Source organism: Cupressus sempervirens, chromosome 9 (genome assembly GCF_028749045.1).
Source record: "Cupressus sempervirens isolate cs-2001-9-10 chromosome 9, ASM2874904v1, whole genome shotgun sequence".
Taxonomy (NCBI): Eukaryota; Viridiplantae; Streptophyta; class Pinopsida; order Cupressales; family Cupressaceae; genus Cupressus; species Cupressus sempervirens.
The window spans coordinates 616596664-616604628 of record NC_143126.1 but is presented as its reverse complement, the minus strand read 5'-3'; the positions used below and the strand labels follow the sequence as shown (position 1 = coordinate 616604628).

The window sequence follows — 7965 nt, the reverse complement described above, 5'->3', positions numbered from 1 at the left end:
TCATATACATGAACTTTATTGGCATAAATTCTTGTTAATCTTCACCAAACACCTTGCACAAATTCATGTATATGCCTATAGCCCTAGAATTAAAAAACTTCTTCTTGAATTAAGGTTCCTTGATTGAGGATGTGACAAATGTTAGATTTCCAAATGTAGCTAAATGTCCTCTTAGTGCCCCTTCCCTGATCTTGTCTTTGTGAGATAGATATTCTTTTTCCAAACCATAAAAATCAATGACCTCATGATATTCTAAAATAGGGTCCATCCCAAATACTCCTCAAATTTCTTCAGTAGTAATTTTTACTAAACATTCTTCATTGATCCCTAGCACCATCCTAGCTATTTGATCATAATTTTGGGATATGGTAGTGAGGAGGTCTGAATCCATGAAAAATTTGGGATTTACCAATTTACCTAGGTCAAAATTCCAAATATTTCCATGAGGGGAAAACAATTTTCTCTCAGAAAACCATTTTTTGAATAGTTGTAATCTAGTGTTAGATGTTACTACATCCCAAGTCCAATTCCCTTTATCATATAAGCCATCCAAAATTTGTAACCTAGGATTTATTGGAATTAATTTTTTTATTTGGGTAGATTCATTAGAAGATTCACTTAATTTCTCTAAGAAATTGTCATGAATATTTCTACTAGCATATTCAACCTTCTTATAAAAACCCTTCTTTGGAGGCATAATGAAAGACAATGAAAAATAATAGTATCACTTTTTCTTTTTAGCAATTCACTCACACATTCACCACTTGTCTTATGCATGTAAAACTTGTAAGAGTAAACTTGTTCTGACATGTAAATCTAGTATATCATATGCATCAAAATAAACTCCTAACACAATATTTGTTACCTAGAAACCCTCCAAGGTGAAGGTAAAACTAGAGTTGGGAGACACCCACAAATCTTCACTACTATAGTAATAAAGTTACCCTATTAGGGTTATAATGTTTGACCATAATATATGATCTATCTTGTAAGGGGTCTTTCCTATTAAAATCTTTTGGGACTATTAGGTCTCACCTTGTTAGAGGATTTAACACTTACAATAAAGTAAGGACTCCGTTAGAAGATTTACAAAGATTTGCTAAGACCATTCTATTAAGAGATTTACCCTAATTCAATTTGATTAAAATTGATTCAATACCTAACTCTCAATATGCTTTCAAAGCTGATTTTGAGTCTCCTCTTTGCAAACTGGTCCTCTCTTCTAACCTACTAAAGTTTTTCTCCCCCTTTACTACACTGATTAGGTCATTTTCTCTGCTATGCAATAACATAACACTTTCACTAACTTTTGATCTAATCTTAATCCATCACTTCACCATTCACATATTACTCCTTTGATTCTTCACTCTTTTCTCACACATGATCATATCATCTCGGTTAAGATCTTCTCTATTTTAAGAGTTTTATAAAGAGTTTTCTAAATGCTTCCATCTCTTACCTCCTCATATGAGTCATTGATCACAAAACATAGGGATCTATGATCCATGTCATAAATGTGTAGAACTCTATGTAACAACCTCTACAAATATTAAATGTTCTTTCCATGTTGGATTGAAAATGGTTTACCTCAAAGTTTGTATCATGTCTAACTTATATATAAACTCTAAATTTCTTGAAACTTACTGTCTGTTACACTCAATATTGCTACTGATGATTGATCATTATTGTGCTCAACACTTACTATGTAACTCAACACTTATATGCTTGAACTATTCAATAAGTATTGAATTCAAATTGTATAGAAATACTTGACCTCCACATAATTTCTTGACTCCAATAGAGCTTGGTACATACATAATTATGTACATAACTCAGCCTATATAGAGTAGCTTGGTCATAGTGATGGTTGTCTGACTCTGCCTAGTGAATGACTAAGTGTTTGATACTAATAGACAATAGTAGTTAGAGATATCAACAATTGGTCTTGTTGAGGTAGCCTTCTATCTTCATCTACTTCCTCTTTGTTTGTGATCACTTGAATAGTTGAAAGTGTCATGACATAGTCATGCCAACAAGATGATCTTGACATCATTTGTCTATTCATGAATGACCATGTTTATTAGTAGCTTAATCTCCATAATTAACATTAAAATTAATCTTTTGGCAATAGACTTTCTTTGAGGCTATATACCCTTACATGTGTCATCCTAAATGTTTTATTTCCAATTATATATGTTTTCCAGATATTTTCCATTATCAAAAACCTTATTCCTCTCTATCCCTATTATAAAGTTGTGAGATGAATTTTTTAAAGAAAAAAAAGTGTTGACTTCCTTTACTTGAAATACTTCTAAAGTTATTCCATAAGTCAACTTTGTGCACAACTTATTGCCCTAGACTATCACTATCCTCACATTAATTGACTTTAGAAAATGCATTATTTTGTATCTTCATGAACTTAACTCTAACTTTTACTCTCATCTTTGAGGAGAAAATGATATTTTATATATAAAAATAGGAGCTATGTGCAACTGAATTCCCTACCTTTGGTAGGGGAGTATGAGGAATTGTGTCTTGTTAGTAATAATTTTTTTTTTCCAAGATAAAGAAAAATAAATCTCACATTGTTATAATGTGTCTCAAAAAATAGTTTACACAAATGCAAGGTTGTATCATGTTTTGAGTTCTATTGTTTTGGGTTGCCCTTTAGACTAGAAGATATTCTATTGGTCAAAGTGCTTCAAAAAAGCTATTAGTGTTCCAAAGGTCTTCCATTTTTAACACAATATTTTCATCCTCATTATTCACAAGGATTTGAAATCTAGCAATATTCATCTTGATAGTTCACTTCAGCCCAAGGTGGTTGAATAGAAGGATACCTTCCTATCTTAGGAGACTTTCATTTTTAACAAAATTTGAATTTAGCAACAACCAACTTAATAGAAGCACATCAAATTAATTTGGCAATATTTATTTTCTCAAGGTGTTATTTATTAGTGAAAACCAATTAAGTGGGACCATTCCCTTTCATTTTCTCAACTTTCTTCACTCATTTTATTGGATAGTTGTGGCAATCATTTCAGTGAAACAATCTCTTTTCCTAAAATATTTCTCACACATAGATGCTCTGTAATAGTAATAAGGTAGAGCCAAACAAAACATATATATAGATGGAGCTAGCTATGTAGGCCATATATTTCTCTATCCCAATCATCTTGCACAGTCCATTCTCTAGCCCATTCATATCACTTATGTACTATCAATTTGGCAACATTTGTAGTCACATGACTTTATCTAATATTTTCCATTGAATACTATTTATTAAATAAAAATTATTTATTAATGCCAATTGAATTATCTTTATTAAATTACTATATTTAAAATATCTTACTAAGAATTAAAAATAAAATATTTAACTTATACTTCCACAAATTAATAGGCAGGAGTGCATTGAAAACATTAGCTCCATGAAAAATAAGTGTAAAAATTAAAAAAATTAAAATGATCAAGTAAAAACTTGTAAATTGTGCAGAAGTACCTGCCAACTATGCAAAATATGGTGGATGGCACAATCCATTCTACTATTTTATGTTAATTTCATTTGCACTCATTCAAGTTAGGTTCAAGAAGCCTCCTTCAATTTCTTCATCACAAATATTTATCACTAAAGAACTATTAATTTTAATTGTAAAATGCCATTATTGATCTTAAATGTTTTTAAAATTTGATAGAGTAAGTTGGGTCCCTATATATGTAGCAATGAATGATCACCAAAAAGTTTCTCTTATAATATTTCCACAATGTTCTAAATTGACTTGGAAAATTGACCAAATGAACACCTAAAATCTACAATCCAAAACATATAATCACCTCTAGCATGTAAGAACAATTGCCAAGTGAAATTACTTAGAATTTTCAAGATTCTAAAATATTGAAATTTAAACTCGGTCGTCAAAATTTTTATGCAAATGCATATGCAAAAATGTGACAAGATACATTAGAAACTGGCCCATGAAAAATATCTGATCAAGCCCTAATGCTTTGCACTGAATGTAAAGGTACAAAAAAAATTGAGAGGACAAAGAGTCAATCCATCTATCATGAATATAACTTAGCACTTAAATGTTAACTTGCATAGTTGACCTTTGAATAACTGTGTAACTGTTGGTGTTTTGAAACAACACAGTTTCAAATTACCTCGATGAGAGCAAGATACATCTAGGGGTAGTTAACTCCCATCTTTAACATATCCTTTCAAACACCAAGCCAACTATAAGGCTAGACCCTTCTTCTACTTTAGGCTCTACAAAACTTAGGTGGGTGTACCTATAGAATCTTTATATGGTACCAATGCTAAAACATACACTTGAATCTTGACAAAACAGATAAAAACCCTAAATCTTCTAACACTTATGCAAAGATCTCAAACATGAAATAGATAATAACATGGCCAAAGAAATTTCTAAGCTAAGTGAGGGCATCACATTTTAATCCTTCAACACTTAAAGGGAAAAATATTTGATTAATGATGTTGATTTTAGATACACCTCCAATATGTAGTAATAAGAACAAGTTGATCCTGTAGCTAATCAGTGCCTTATCCATTGGGGACAAGCTAAGTCAAAACATACACATGGATACTTGAGATATACTTGTTGGTAAATAGATTTGTTCTTTTCAATTTAACTCTCAAATGCCCAAATCTGAAAGAATGACCCAATACCAATAGTTGGATAATCTATCATTAGGTTGATAGATTTCTTCTGAATTGAAAGGTACAACTCCCTTATCAAGTGATATTCAATGAATTTGTTTGTTCCTAAACTAATTGGGTACATTCTTAACCTAAGAATGGAAGAGGGAAAACCAAGCTAGCCCCAAACTAAACTAACTCGGGTAGTGAATTTAACCCTAAACCTAGCCAACTCCAAGAACCCACACTTCGTATGGCTTCCTAGCATTGGTAATGTACAAATGAATACTATAAATGTAAATGCAATGAAACTAAAATGAAAAGAAGATTAAATGTCCTAATCTTTGCGATAGGAACAATTGAAAATACTCTGATCTACGACCCATTTGCCATTTGACTCAAGATGTAAGAACGTGTTCAAAAATTGAATACAACCATGCTTTGATTGATTATAATCAATAAAGTAATAACCAAATAATCTAATTCAAAATAAAACCTCTTTTGTATTGAACACTACAAATAAGAATACACCGACTTTATTTTCTCACAATCCTTTTGCCAATCAATTACAAAAATCAGAATATAAAATCTCCTAAATACATGAAATGAAATGCATGAAAAATAAACTACAATCTCCCATCTCCTCCAACAATATGTACTCTTGTAGAAAAGAACCTTCTCTATCAAATTTTTTTTTCCATAAATAAGCCACTTAACAAAAACTTTCCCCCTCCCATAATGTCCTTTTGGTTTTAAAACCAAATCTTGGGAATGTGATTAGTTTTTTTTTTTGACATTTGGTTTCCCCATCTTTTCACTTCCCTATGTATTTTCCGAACTCCTTTATTTCTTCGTTAATCCATGATTGTTCAATTGTGATTTATATTTTAGTTTTCTAACCAGAGAATAGGTACTTCTAGAATTTTCCTTCTCCTATCTTGCTGCTTGTAGGTTCATAAGAAATAAAATAATCAACAGTAATGCACAAGCCATATTATGGTTCATTTATCATTGACTTGAAAAATATAGAGATCTTTGTTAGGGGAGGCTTTTCATCCATAAAGTAAATATTGAGTCATCAGTGTCAGAACACACAATCCAAAACTGTTCTAAATGCTAAGCTTGCATTCTTTATAATAGTTTCTTTCATTTCAACTTGGTATTTACTTAATCTTTCACGAAGATTGGCATCTATGGTAGCCAACATCCGTACTACAAAAAAAGCAACATTTGTTGCATTTTGAATTGAAAAAGCACCAACTAGAATACCTTTAGGCATCTAAACAATTGATAGTAGAGAGTCCCTTCCATCCAGTGATGAACCTTTGACTAAGACACCAAGAAGAGGAATTGTAGTCATCGAAGCTATCATACCAGGCAAGTGTGTTGGTCCACCTGCACCTACAATAATGACTTTGATGCCTCTTCTATGGGCTTCTTTAACATATTCTACCATTCTTTCAGGTGTTCAATGAGTAGATACAATGGTTATCTCATATGAAACATTGAATAATTTGAGAATTTCTATAGTAGCTTTCATGACTAGCAGATCAGAATCCAAGCCCATTATAATACCCACTTCTAGGCTAGCTAAATAGTTCTTCTTCATTTGATTTTAATCTTCTTCTTTTTCTCTTTTTGGGTTTCTTTTCTTCCCTCAGATAGTTCCACATCATTTGAAAAGAAAAGGTGGATTTAAGCAAGTTGTGAATCGACAGGTGTATACTAAGTGCCATTCAGAGAGAGATTAAGAATAAGTTTCTTCTAGAATCCTTCATAGTGATGGTCACAAGAAATTTTGTCATCTTGAAGGTACAAAATGCTCTAATAAATCGACATGCAATATTATGGCTGCTTGTTATATTAACAACCCATTCATCTATTTTAATTTATGATTATAGATATCTTTGTTATTGGGTTACATCTTTTACATTACTGAACAATGTTCTCCTTTCCAATTTTTCACGTTATCATGTTAGCCTCAAAATATTGTTTCAAATTACTTTGATGGCTTTTATGGGTATCTACCCTGTGAACTACTAGATACCACATATATGGATTACATGAATCCTAAACTTTCCCCTGAAATGGCTTAAAATAGCTAAGAAGACAATACAACTATTGAAATCTCATTGAACTGAAGTAGTGGGCTTTGAATCTTCTTCAAATCGATAGCCAAGGTTTCTTATCGGGTTCCCATCTTAATGAATTTGTTTTGAAAAAATCTTCTATCATTCTCCCTATATGGGCCCAAGCATCTACTCATTCCCAGACCTAAGAATGATAGTGCCATGTTTCTCTGAATAACCAATTCATCATGACTATCGTGGACTTTAGTGTGACTATCAACTATACTTCTTGGAACCCCTTGCCAAATCATTTTCTAGCCTTTTGCTCCAACTTCAAGGCTATAGCTAAAGTTCTTAGCTTGATTATCATCACCCATAAAGTGCAAAAAAAAGCTATGTATACTGGAGCCAATCCAAGTTTGAACTCTTCAAAATGTAGACAACAGTATTGTCCAAAAAAATTTAGAACCATTAACTTCCAAGTAGCATTCTCAACCAGATTCAAATTTTACTTCACATATGTGTGGCTAAAAACACTACCATGGTGCATATCTTCTTTATGTATGTCCCTCAAATGGGCCACTAGAGAAGGAATACCATTAGATATAGTACATTCATGACCTGCATACAGACATTTATGTGGCCTAAAATGGCATTTTGATTCATGTTTTGCTTTATAATAGTAAGGAAATTTTATACCACAACCATATTTCTGATACTCACAAGGAAATTCAAGAGAAGATACAACCTTTTCAAGAGCTAGGCATCTGATATTACCAAGCCCATTTCAGCATGTAGGGCATAATTTACTTACTCTAGATTTGCATGGAAAACATAGTGTATGCCAATTTGGACACTGGTAAATGGGAGGATACATAAATATGGTGCAAATGGGGCATTCAAGCAATTTATAGACACTACTGGTTACAGTAATAGAAGGCTTGATTGCAAGAGTAAAAGAGTCCTTGATAATTTTAGACACTAGTGGGTTTATTACATTGGGAGATAAACCTATAATATTTGACAATTCTAGAATCACTTCCTCAAAGATAATGCATGAAGCCATCTTTTGTACTTCTACACAGCTTATACAAATTGACAATCAAGAAGTCATATCTTCTATAGAGTCTGCATATGACAACTTATCATTTCAAAGCTAGAACTATTCTCTACTATAGATATAGCTAATATTTATACTATATACTACCACTACATAAGAAAACATTCAATTATTTTTCTTCA

At 32.0% G+C, this 7965-nt stretch overlaps 1 pseudogene; it reads right to left on the bottom strand.

The window, feature by feature from the left end:
* Positions 1–6839: 6839 nt before the first annotated feature.
* Positions 6840–7692, bottom strand: LOC149540220 (E3 ubiquitin-protein ligase DIS1 pseudogene; annotated as a pseudogene).
* Positions 7693–7965: the final 273 nt, after the last annotated feature.